Source organism: Triticum urartu, chromosome 7A (genome assembly GCF_056163025.1).
Source record: "Triticum urartu cultivar PI428250 chromosome 7A, HENAU_Tu73, whole genome shotgun sequence".
Lineage (NCBI taxonomy): Eukaryota > Viridiplantae > Streptophyta > Magnoliopsida > Poales > Poaceae > Triticum > Triticum urartu.
This window is the reverse complement of record NC_141879.1, coordinates 481,923,715-481,937,857: the sequence shown is the minus strand read 5'-3', so window position 1 is coordinate 481,937,857 and position 14,143 is coordinate 481,923,715.

The following is a 14,143-nucleotide window of genomic DNA, read 5'->3' as shown; positions in this document are numbered from 1 at the left end:
TATGTATGAAGCGCTACTGCTACCGAACGTAGAAGTAGCGCTTTCTACATATAAGCGCTACTACTACGGGCTCTTTATCCAGCCCAACGGCCCGCGCTCGACCTCTCTCTCTAACTCCCCCACCCTCACACACTCACTCGCCTCTCTCCGCCGTCGTCGCCGCCGCCCTCGCCCGCGCCGGCTCTGTTCCCCCGCCGGCCACCCTCCCCCGCGCCAGCCTCCTCTCTCGCCGGCCACCTCGCCCGCGCCGGCTCTGCTCCCCTGCCGGCCTCCTTCCTGCGCCGGCCTCCTCCCCCGCCGGCCTCCTCCACCACCGTGGGGTACTCCTCCCCTCTCCATTTAGTTCATTAGGTTAGGTAACTTAGGTGAATTTAGTTAATTATCTCAGGTGAATTTAGTTAATTAACTTAGATGTTTTTTAGTTAGGGAAGTAGGTTAGGTAACTAATTAAGTAGATGCTAATTTAGGGCAGTGGTGTTTAGTTTATAGAAAAAATTCAATATAGTTTTTTTACTATTTCTTAGTAAGTGTTTAATATAATTAGTTAGAAAATTAATAGAACTAGTTAAACTAGTTTATTTTTAGTAAATACTAGTTTATTTTATTTATAGTAAGTGCTTAGTTGAACTAGTTGAATTAATAAAACTAGTTTATTTTTAGTAAGAAAATTTAGGTATATGAGATTTGATGATCTAATTAAAGTTTTACTATAGAACTAGTTTATTTTTAGTAAGAAAATTAATAGAACTAGTTTATTTTTAGTTAAACTAATTATTCCCGCATCGACGTCGATGATGCCTATCCCGCATCCTCGTCGTCGACTCGGTGGAGGAGGCCTGGGCTTGGTGAGGAGCCATGTCCGGGACTGGGCTCCGTCGGGCTGGTACTGGGAGGTACTATCTTTCCGGGGGCGTAGCTTGTTGAGGAGCTAGCCTGTCATTGACCCGAACCTTCTTTGGTGGCAGTCGGGTGGGCCAATGATGGTGCGGAGGCTTGAGGACCCCGCGGAGGTGGTACGTCACCGTGTCAGTGAGGAGGACGAGCAATCCGTCGCTACATGGTTGCGTTGGAGGGCAGGTTCTCCAATACCCGGGAGGTTCTTCAGGGATCTCACTGGAGCTATTATCCTGTGATGGTTCCTTCTCTTTGGGTGTCCATCGCCTACGCCGATACCCGTCGTTCGCTATGGTTTTAGCTGTATTAGTGATGTTATATGTATGATACTATTCGAGATCTATTAGTGATAATATTCGACGATGTATGGACGAAAGAGATGGTTTAGTTTTGCTTATTGAATGAATGCTAATTTGAATACTAATTTATTTTGCAATTTGGTTTTGCTTATTGAATGCTCAAATTGGAAAACTACTCCATCAAGTTTGAATGCTCATATGATGTAGATATAAACATGTATATCTTGTGTTGCTCAAATAGGATATGTGCTTGCCTAAGTGGCCGGCCATGTTTGCAGGTTACACCTCCTATAGTGGCCTATGTTTTGCCGGAGTGTTGATTAATTTCCGTTCCGGCAAATTTTAGGCGCTCGATATGTCCTTTTTTAGCAAAGGTCATGCCAGATTTTTCCGTGAATTCTGGCATGACTTGTGCTAGAATATGTAGGAAATATCGAGTGGCCTGGATTTTCTGAAAAAATAATTAAACGACATTTTGGGTTGACTTCAAGTCTGTCGAGGCTCCATCACCGAAGGTCAAAAAATCAGTGAGGGAGTGTATCCACCATATATGAGAGAGGACGAAGAAGCCCGACTGTTGTCGTGGGGGTCGTTTTTCCTTCTTCTCCTTGTGCTAGACCTTTGTTATGCACTAGGGGAAGGAGGAATAATGACCATCACCGACGATCGAAAAATCTATGAGGGAGTGTATCCACCATATATGAGAGAGGACGAAGAATCCTGACTGTTGTCGTGGGGGTCGTTTCTCCTTCTTCTCCTTGTGCTAGACCTTTGTTATGCACTAGGGAAGAAGAGTAACGACCATCACCGACGGTCGCAAATGTCAGAGAGGAATCAGTGAGGGAGAGTCTCCACCATATAGACTCGGCAGACTGATAGTCAACCCATGATGAATAATAATAATCTAATTTAATTTTCATAGTACAAACATTGAATTGTACAAGTTTAATCTTTGAATTATGAACATAGAAATGTCGTCATCCGACGACGAAAGTCTCCCGGGGGAGTGCAGCTGGTGCAACGACGACCGAGCTCTATGCGACAGGCCTCACCTGGACGAAGATCGGCGCTTCAACATTAAGCTCCAGGAGACCTTCGATGTTGAAACGGTACGCAACATTGACAAGTGTTTTTTCGTAATTAATTAAGCAGGACTTCAACTATTTCAACGTGTAATTTTCATATTTTACAATTTGACTAGCTTATCCCATGCCATGCAAGAGGCTATGTCTTGGAGAGGATGGGTTTTGAAGACCATGAAAGTTTCGAAACAAAAAAAATTCACCTAAGGACCCATCATGATATGGATTTTGAAGTAAATCTATATAATTCTGAGAGCGTAACCCATTGACAGCTTATTTTCATTGTTCAAACAATGTGCGGAACATGGTAGACAGAACCTACTACACCGATGGATCTGAGTTAACTTATCAGGAGAAAAATCACCTGGTCGCATTTTGTACCGATCTTGAGAATTAGAATATCTATTTTAGAACTCCTCCACATTATGGTCAATACGTGCCACTAGTGCACGTATTGAACTACGGTAACATCCATGGAGATGCCATGGTAAGATTTTTTAGTATTACGACATCCGTGCATCTTTTGCATAAATTCTTTTAAAACATAACTACATTGCTAACTACGAAGTTATTACTATGTTTTTCAACAGAAATCCCGAATGATTGTGTGCCTTATCTGATGTATCAGAATGGTTGTCTTGATGTTTTGAACATACGGCCATGTCATCCTAGAATCTCACCTGTCCATATCGGATATCTAAAAGAAGTGGAGACATGGAAATCAAAGAATGGGAAAAATGTATGGACAGTCGTAAGGAGGTACTTGGAAGCAACATTGTGCGAAAGGCAAGAATTGAAGAGAGGATAATCTCCATTCTCCATAATGGAGAGTCAGGGCCTATCTTGTTTTATGCTATTTTACCTAAGAGAAGGTAGTAGGTCCTAGCTAATAATACTCATGATCATGTGCTAAGAAAAACTAAGTAGGATTGGTTAGATGACTATGATGATGATGTGGTATCGAGTTGAAGTTGTATGATCGATGATGATGAGTATGACTTGTTGTTATGATACCAATGATGAGTTATTTATTATTATGATCGATGATGCATGAGGCTAAGTTGTTATATGAGCATGATTACTTATTATATATAACAGTCGGTGAAATGAACCTGGATTAGAATCAAGTGAAGACAACATGTGGTGCACATCGAAAGTACTACAAATCCAAACTAGATCAAGTTTGGATTAGAGTAGTACTTTCGACATGCACCACATGTTGCCTCCACTTGAATCTACTCCACGTTCATTTCACCCACTGTTATATATAATAAGTAAGCATGGTCATAAAATCATATGATGAAAGTACTGTATATAAAAGCACACAATGAAAATAAGCTGTATTTTCAAAAATGCAGGAAAATTTAGCAGCAGCGCTTTTTAGAACAAGCGCTACTGCTACTTACAAGTAGCAGTAGCGATGTCCAAAGGAAAGCGCTACTGCTAACTAGGTATAGCAGTAGCGCTCCCTTTCCAGCGCTACTGCTACTAGTTAGCTGTAGCGCCTTAGTGGTAGCGCTCGATCCAGCACTACCGCTATGCATATTTCAAGCGCTACTACTAGGGTTTTCCCTAGTAGTGTGATCATTCTCAAGTTAGATTTTGAAAAAGCGTTTGACTTGATTGAACATGATGTCATCCTACTAATGTTGGAAAAGCTGGGATTCGATTTGAAATGGAGGCACTGGATAAAATCTATACTTACTTCTAGCCATTCTTCGGTGCTCTTAAATGGTACCCCTGGAAAGAGTTTTCATTGCAAGCGTGGTGTGCATCAAGGCGACCCTCTGTCGCCGCTTTTATTCGCACTGGATGTGGATTTACTGTAGTACATAATTAATAATGAATACGCTGAAGGTAGATTGCAGCTTCCGATCGCTCGATCTGGTATGTATCCTATTGTGCAATACGCGAACGATACTATCTTAATTATGCCAGCTTGTCCGATTCAACTTGCAAACCTTAAATGTGTTCTGAATGATTTTTCCATCTCAACTGGGTTGAGGATCAACTTCCAAAATTCAAATCTAATTCCTATAAGTATTTCTACTGAGAAGGCTTCAGATCTAGCTAATGTCTTCGGTTGTACAGTGGGCGCTCTTCCGTTTACTTACCTTGGAGTACCACTCGGTACTACTAAACCCAGCATGACCGAGTTGATGCCCTTAATTGACCGGGTAGAGCGTCGCATCTCAAGTACCACACCTCTCATGTGTCATGGTCAGAAAATCACACTGATAAATTCACTGGTATCCTCCATAGTCACATTTGCGTCTTGCACTTTGGAGCTGCTAGTCAAATTCCTTGATACTTTTGACAAAATACGGAGAAGATGTCTATGGGAAAAGAAATCTGAACATGGTGAGTCTTGTAACTCTTTAGTTCCTTGGAAAAGAGTGTGATGTCCCAAAGACAAGTGAGGTCTTGGAGTGGTCAACATTAAAGTTCATAATCAAGCGCTCCTCCTGAAGTTCTTGGATAAATTTTGTAATCATGCATATCTCCAATGGGTTAAATTACTTTTGGAGTCATACTATACTGGTATTGTACCTCATGCTATTCCGAAGGGTGGTTCATTTTGGTGGTGGTATATAGTTAAACTTATGCCTATCTACAGAGGAGTTGCCAAATGTGAGGTACGGAATGGCTTACATGTATCCATGTGGCATGATAATTGGAATGGTCCAGTCCTCTCTGAAAATTTTGCCTGCTTGTATTCATATACCAAGACCAAAGATATCTCAGTTCGGACGTACTATAAGACTAATGATTTGAGTCAGATATTCCATTCGCCGTTGTCTCCTGAGGCCCTCGATGAGGTACACTATATAGACAGTCTAAAACCGCCACAAATTCTTGAGATATAAAGTATTGACCATTGGCCATATCCATGGGGACCTGTTTACTCGGCAAAGAAATTCTACACTCACTATCATATACAAATCACATGTCAGGAGCCTTTCAAGTGGATATGGAAAGCAAAGCTCCAAATGAAATTAAGGTGTTCACGTGGTTTCTTTTAGCTGATAGACTGAACACAAGGAACATGCTGAAAAGAAGACATTTTCATGTTGGGGATACTGAATCATGTGTCCTATGCACTTCTCATGAGGAAGAGACCATTGATCACTTGATCTTTAATTGCCATTTTAGCCAAACTTGCTGGTCCAAGATTGGTATCTCATACAACTCTGGCATCTCAAGGATTGAGGCCACAATCAGGGAAAAGGAATTTTATTCTGGTAGACTTTTCTTTGAGATCTTCACCATTACTGCATGGAATATTTGGAAGGAGAGAAATAACTTCATCTTCAAGCAAATTAGTCCTTCATATAGAGCTTGGCTTGAGAGGACTAAGGCTGACCTTACTTGGCTTAGATACAGAGTGTCCACTGATCTCAGTGATTATATCGCTTCTTTTGTAAATTCACTTTAGACTTTGCTTTTGTTTTCCTTTTAGGGGACTTCCCTCCCAACCATGTAATTACCTATTATATTTTAATATAGCATAGTAGGCGCCTCTCCTACTATTTTCAGTCAATGAAAAGAAGGATAGCAAATCACACCCGAAAGTGGAATCAACAATTTGGTCAATGCGCGGCAGGTGAAAAGGGTCTTTTGGACACGCTTTGTTCAAATATGTGAAATCAATGCAAAGCCTCCATTTCCCGTTTGCCTTGCGCACTACCACTGGATTCGCTAACCAAGTTAGATGTAGTACTCCTCGAACCAACCCAGCTGCTTCCAGTTTCTTGATTTCCTTAGCAATAAACTGCTGCCGCTCCAAAGCATACTTTCTGACATTCTGCTTGACGGGCCGAGCATGAGGGCAGACAGCAAGGTGGTGGATGTCAGATGGTTTCCTAACAAACACATCGACATTCGCCCGCAGGAAGGCAATGAGCACGCTTTTCTATTTGACGCCAAGGGTGGCGCTGATGGTGAATATACGGTCAGCGCCATCCTGCCTCGCTGTAATCCTCTTCACAGCAGGTGAAGCAACCTTGGGTCTCTTGCTAGTGGAACTCTCCGGCAAGTCATCAACATGTGCAGCGCACTCCGAAGAGGCGCGCTTCCCAGAGTCCTTGCCGACATCTCTACTAGCCTTCTTTTCCTTCTTTGTTTCCTTGGCTGGAGCTGGGGCATCAGTTGCCTCAGCTGCTATCGCATCCCGGTACATCTTTTCGACACATATGTGATATGTCTCCGTTGTATCTATAATTTTCGATTGTTTCATGCCAATATCACTACAAAAAAATACACTTCCGTGATGATACGTGTTTGTCACAGTAGGTCGCATTTTTTGTCATGCATGTACATCCATGACGATTTTATGACAGAATCAAGATAGTCATACCTGTGCTGTCGTAGAAGTGTTCCATGACATTACCAAAATTATCATCACGGAAGTGTGCACTTCCATGACGATAAATCGCGCGTCACAGAAGTGCTTTCGTCAAGGGTGACCGACATGTGGCATCCACCATAACGTAACGCCGTTAAGCTATCGGGTCGGGTTTTGGATCCGATAACCTGTTAACAGCCCCGACAAATCGGGATTTTCCATTTGTAAAATCATCATTGGCTGGAGGAAACACGTGTCGGCTCATCGTTGGGACATATGTCATCCACTCATTGGACAGAAGGAGCCTATGATACGTCGACACATGGCACGGCCCAACAGAGGCCCATTCCAGTGAAAAGGCCGGCCCGTTTGACTTGGTCAAAAGGTGGCGGGCCGGCCCATGGAAAGCCTGTTAACGGCCTGTTCGCATATAGCCCATTTACAGCCCGCTAACCCAAGGCCCGTTACACCCTATCCGAATTAGGCCCAGTAGCGTCATCTGGGCCATCCAATATGATTCCAGCCTGTTTTCACTTCTGGCCCATGTATGGCCCATGACGTCTTTCGGCCCATATGAAGCCCTATGTAACTCTTGGCCTATTAACGGCCCGTGGTGAAATTGGCCCGTAATGAACAATGTATCACTTTACACCCATTAACGGCCCGTGGTGAAGGTGGCCCGTAATGAACAATGTATCACTTTATACCCATTAACGGCCCGTTATTCCGTTGGGCCATTTCCAGCCCATGATATCTTTCGGCCTTCTCAGAGCCCATTTATTCTTGGGCTCATTTCCAGCATTCGTTTACTTACGGCCCGTTACTGTCATTTTCTGCTTGTGGGCCAAATTCAGCCCGTGGTTACAGTCAGCCCGTTTTTGGTCCGTTAATACGTTGGGCTGTTTTCATAGCGTCATCAAATACGGCCTATTAACGATGGCCCGTTATGGTCGGCCCATGAACGGACGATTCCAACTCTAGCCTGTTTACGGCCATAATGTGGCCTGTTATTGGCCCATGTTTGGCCAATCGATCATACGGCCCGTATAAGGCCCATTGATGATACGACCAGTAGAAGGCCCATTGTTTCTATGGCCCATAGATGGCCCATTGTTTCTACGGCCCGTAGAAGGCCTACTGTTTCTACTGCCCATAGAAGGCTCACTGTTTCTACGGCCCGTAGGAGGCCCAGTGTCACTACAGTAAATATTAGCCCATGGTTATTGTGGCCTACTTTTAAAAAATAGGTTATTGCAGCCACTAGCAAACCGCAGAAAAAGAACTGCACTGACTACAAGCAAACAAATAAACAAGACAACAAGGAAATAAATAAGCAAGCAACTTATGCTAGGCTATCACGGCTATTACACATATTACATCCACTAGGCATCAAAGTTCGCCACCAGTGCAAATATAGGGAACAAAGCAGCATATAAACGCCGCAGCAAAACAAGTCCAGAACTGAAATCACTTCAGAAAGTTCAAGAAACAATATCCTGGGTACCCACAATGCTGGAAAGATGCTTAGCAAGCTTATTAACTTTCTCTTGTTTGGCGCTTAAATCCTCCAGTGCTTGCTGTTGCACAAGAAAGTACGCATCTAAATTCTGCAGGGACTTCCTTAGTCCTTCGGCTTCTTGCCGCAACACAGCTGACAGATGCCTTTCAGCTTGTAGCTGAGACTGAAGAAGCCGAAGTGATTCAGGCAGCGAGTTCGAAGAGCTTGTTCCAGCGGTACTGTCCAGTAACTCGAACACTACATCAACGCAGGACTTTGGGGTTTTCTCACTGTCTACAAGATCGTTTTTATCACCTTTCTTGGAGACCAACAAGGTTGTCTCACTATCTTGAACCTTATCTGCATTACTTTCTCTACCATTGCATAGTGGGGTGCTCTTCTCCAATATTCTGTTTGCATACTACAAGAGAAACAAGCAGACACATTACAGGTTTAGCTTTTAGTATACGAAACTCATTTTGGTAAACCGGTTCAGTAATAAGGTGGACAGGATAACAACATGAAACAAACATATATCTATGTACTATGGTCACTGTATTATCCATATCATTCTAGTTTATGTTCCCTAATCAAGATAGAGACACAGTTCAACTCATATATTTTTAAGACACAGCAGCATAGACAGAATATAAGTGTGAGAAACTACACAGCATTGGTAGCACTTGTAATGTGCATCACATGAGAACAAAACTGTTTATACAACTTAAACTGGAATCAACATAGAGCAAGAAGTTAGAACATCAATCCAGTTAAAGAAATAGGTTTAAAACATACCTGTTGTGCCATTGGAGTTTCAATTGGATCCTTCCAATTCGAAAGTAGTTGGTATGAGTAAATACAGTGATGCAACAGCAAAGGAGTATGGACCATAGCTACGGAATCTGACCTGAGAACAGTTGCTCTTCTGCTTTAAACGTGGAGTTTGGGTTAGCTGTGGTGGTCTTCGTGCATTGGGCTCTGCAGTAGCTTTACAAACTGCTCGTGTGTGGGTACTCTGTGGTGGACATGGTGCTTTGTCAACTATAAGTGGGTTACTATCCGCTGGGGTTGCGGTTAGATGGGTTGTAGCTGGTTCTCTGCCCAATGGCGTAAGTGTGCAATCTGGAAGAGCCTCGATTATGTGTGGTGGGGCTAGTTTGTGGGCCAGTACAACCATGGTTCTATCTGCATCGATGGGTAGCACTGTCTTTTGTGAAGAACGGGTTTTTGCTCCCTTAGATACTGCCATCACCCCCTCCAATTCAAATGGATGATAAACAAGAAGAAATTGAATGTACAGACATTGTATGATAGACAGATGTGCTAATTCACATATATGTTGTCTAACCAAACAGGACAGCATGACACAATTTCACATATATGATGCCTAACTAAACAGGATAGCATGGCACTGTTTCAGATATATGATGGATAACTTAACAGGATATAATGGCATAATTCAACATATGATGAGTACCTAAACATGATGACATGACAAAACTATATGATGCCTTTCTAAAATAGGTTGGGATGAAATAATTCACATACATGTTGTCTAAGTATACAGGATGGCATGATATAATTGACATAATTGATTCATATACTAAGCAGCTGGCACTCGCATGTATGATCTCTAAACTAAGCAGATAGAATTCAATATTGTGCATATGATATCTAAACTAAGCAATGCAAGACACCATATGCATCATATGAGAAATATAAATATTGCAACTTAGAGCACCTCAGGTGGAATATAGGACTGGTCATCTATCTCTGAATCCTCCTCTGAGGAGCTCCCTGTAACCATTGAGATATATGCTTCAACAGGTACCATTGCCTGCTCTGAAGACCTTGTTTTCACTCCAGATTTTTCCATAACCGGCTCAAATGGCTGATACACATCAAGAGTAGTTCAATATACACAGATTGTCGACAAATGGAATACGTAATGAAAAAAGATGGCATGAGATAATTCACATATATGATGCCTGGCTCCATGGCGGTGCATAATTCACATATATGATAACTGGCTGAAAAACATGGCATTGCATAATTCACATATCTGATATAGAAAGCAAACAGGAGGCATTCACACAAAGCATGTCTAATCTAAGCAGATGGCATGGCAATGCAAGACACCATATGCATGATATGAGCAATATAACCCAGCCAAGTTAGAGCATGCACCTCGGGGGGGGGGGGGAATACAACTGGTCATCTCTCTCTGAATCCTCCTCTGAGGAGCTATCTGTAACCAGCAAGAAATCTGCATCGACAGGTACCACTGACTGCTTAGAAGACCTTGTTTTCACTCCAGATTTTCGCATGAACGACCCAAATGGCTGATGCACAGGAAGAGTAGATGAATGTATAAACATTGTTGACAAATGGAATACATTATGGAAAAAAATATGGCACGATACAATTCACATATACGATGACTGGCTAAACAGGATGGCATTGCATGATTCACGTATATGATGCCTGGCTAAAGAAGATGGCATTGCATAATTCTCATATACTCCCTCCATTCCTAAATATTTGTCTTTTAGAGATTTCAAATGGACTACCACATACGGATGTATAAAGACATATTTTAGAGTGTAGATTCACTCATTTTGTTCCGTATGTAGTCACTTGTTGAAATCTCTAAAAAGACAAATATTTAGGAATGGTGGGAGTATGATATAGAAACCAAACAGGTGGCATTCACACAAAGCAAATCTAAACTAAGCTGATGACATATAAGATGTATAATGTAAGCAATGCAAGGCGCCATATGCATGATATGACCAACATCATCATGCCAAGTTAGAGCAAACACCTCAGGTGGTAAACAGGCGTGGTCGGCTCCTTCTGAATCTCCGTCTGAACAGTTATCTTCCTCTGGAATACAATCTGGAAATGCAGGAGGGGGGGCACTTCGCCCACCATGGAGTGGCGTCTGCATGACATTATATTCGCACGCAACGGTCTTCTCTTTTTCTCTAAAAGTTCAGTACGATTGTGTACAATATCTGACATGCATAATAAAAAAATAGTTAGATTTTGTAAGGCCTAAGGGGTGCATGGAAAAATCAAGACTGATGGTAGCAAACGAGTGGATGGATCCAAAACTAATGATAGCAGGTAGATTATAGCTTCAGTTTAAAAAGATAGAAAATGGATCATCTATTGTTTGTTGCCCACCCAACATGAACCACATAGAAGACCCCAGATGAACCAAATAGTCGACAGATACTATTCGTTGCTGGCTCGATATGAGACCCACGGGCAATTCAAAACTCAAGATTGAACGATAAAGTAGCAGGTAATAATAACCGATGTATAACGTAAGCAAACACGAAAGACTGCAACCTCTCTTCCAGAACTGTGTAGTCCTCAGGTTCATCTGCTCGGTCAATGATGGTAATGCAGTTGGTGTGGCTACCGGCAACGGGGAAGATGATCTGAGGTGGTGAAAGGAAGTCTGCAGGGGGGATCTCTGCTGCAGTGAACACTTTTGTCGATGGTGCACCTCAGGTGGGGTGGATGACGGCACGGCAGGAGCAGGACATAACACACAAAGTTTTCTTTGACGCCTATCTAAAAATGAAGTAAATCTGTAAGGGCTCCTTAGAATTGTAGGATTGTATAAACGGAGGGACAGGAAAAACACAGGAATAGGATAGGAATGCACGCGCAAAACAGAGCATTTGGAAACATAGGATTTCAGTCAACCTTGCTGTTTGGCTCACATGAATTGGAAGAACAGAGGAATGGAGAAACAAAGTGATGCGACGAGTGTACAACCTCTTTGGCATAGCCTTGTGGACCTCAGCATCATTGGGTTGGACGTGGAGGATGGTGATGATGCTGGTGTGACTGTCGGAGGCGGGGAAGAATATTCGAGGCCTCCGGAAACGGCGCCGAGGGTACTGCTCCGCTGTGATGGACGGTTCCGTCGTTGGAGCAGCTCCGCTAAGGTGTACGGCGACGAGGCTGAAGCATGACAAGACAGACAACGTTAATCTGAAGTGGGACCCTAATATCATCTGCAATAGATGATATAAAATACATCACCAAAAAGTGCTAGATGTAAAATGCATCAGCCGCACCACGGCCGCTCCGACAGATGCTGTAAGTACTGTTCACTCTAAACTTAACTGAAGAAAATGAACTTCACAGTCGAAACTAAATTTTACTGTCGAAACTGATTGACCTAGTAATAGAGCATTGCAACAGATGTTTAGGGCGTTCGAGCACTAGTAGCAGAGAAGCAGTGATCTAAATCAGCAGTAGTAGAGAGCAAGTCGTGCAGTAGCACCGTGAGCGAGTGCTAAAGCAGCAACTCCTGTAGCTGCTAGAGGTCATGCAGCAGCAGTAGCGCAAGCGAGAGCAAGAGTAGAGCAGCAACATGAACGAAAGCAGGAGCAGTGCAGCAGCGCGACCGACTACAAGAACAGAGCCGCAGTGCGAGCGAGACTCGGAGCAGCTGCAGCTAGTGTCGTTGTGGAAGTCGCCGCCGAGGAAGCAACGACATGGGGGAGAGACGCCGTGGATGATGTGGCCGGCGACGGCGCCGTCGATGGAGACACGCCATGTATGCTCGGTATCGAGCACCGGCAGCCCGTGAGATCGAATAAAAGATAAAATGCAGCGGTGAGTGCAGAACCTCCTTGGTGGCGCCGAGTTGGACTCGGCTTCATTGGAGGAATTGGTGAGGGTGCTGCGGTTCCGGTGGGGCAGGTCAAGATGGCGCAGTGGGGATTGAGGTGGCGCGATAGACGAGGCGAACGTCGGGGTAGATCCTTGGAGGTGGAGGACGGGGCGGCTGATCTGGCGGTACGATGAGATCGACAACGGATCCTCATCCGGTGCGGTGGATTAGGGACGGTGAGCTGTTGCGGTGGACGACTTAGTCGGGGAAGAGTCTCCGGCTAGGCGGCGGTCGGGAGGCCGACGGAGGAGCGTGGGGTTTCGCGGGTTTTTGCGGCCTCAGTGTACGAATGGGGGGGGGGCAAAGGGGAAGGGGGGAGCCAAGCTTAGGGACGCGCTTGTCCGAAATGTAGGGTAAGTTACCAGCATACCCCCACCGGTTTTGACACCGCGACGTGGAGCTTCATTTCTGGCTGAGGGGTAGAAGGGGGATTTCGCGTGTCTGGGCTGCGGGAGCGATTTCAGATGAGGGGGGAGTTCTCGCGCGCGTCCAAATTTCGGGATAACAAGGCGCGGCGCGGGTTAAAGAAGCGGGAGTTTCAAAGCAGGTGATACAGAAGATACTCGAGCTTGAAAATTTCGGGATAACAAGGTGCGGATTCCTTGTTCGGCAGAACAAACTTAACGTGTAAAAAAAATTCATACAAGACACAAGAGAGTCATGTCCCCTTTTACTATATTGCTATAGATGCCATTGAAAAAACTACCACAAAAATGTAAAAAAAATCGGGAGAACAAGATTACCCTGCACAGTACCAAATCGATTCGCACTTCCCTCAACAACAACAAAAAACAAATCAATTCCCACCAAAGAAAGAGTAATGTACCTTTTTATATGATTACAGATGCCATGATCTCGAATTTCAATTTTTGAATCCACGTTATGTTGAATTCGAATATATCGTTAGGTGACCTTGCGGTTTATAATTGATGTAGTCGTACATTTTGATCTTCCATCATATATGAACATTTTACTCCACCATGTGAACATATATATTGTCGTCTACCATATGGACTAAATTTGAATCAATTTTTCCTTATTTGAATACGATTGTTGTCAAGTTATACAATAATTTAAATATTATCTTGATAACAAAAACATACATATAGCAGTAATCATATTTCACTATGAACTACATGTACCATACGCTCTCCAATTCAAATATTTGTATCCATTTTATGTTGAATTCAAATCATAGTACATTATTGGTCTAGGTAGCGAGATGTTTGGGATAATTTAAACCCTGTTTTCATACGTATAATTTTTGGCTGAATTGGGACAAGTTTTGGTACAAGCCTCTTGCAAAACCGGAGATTCTCTCAACAA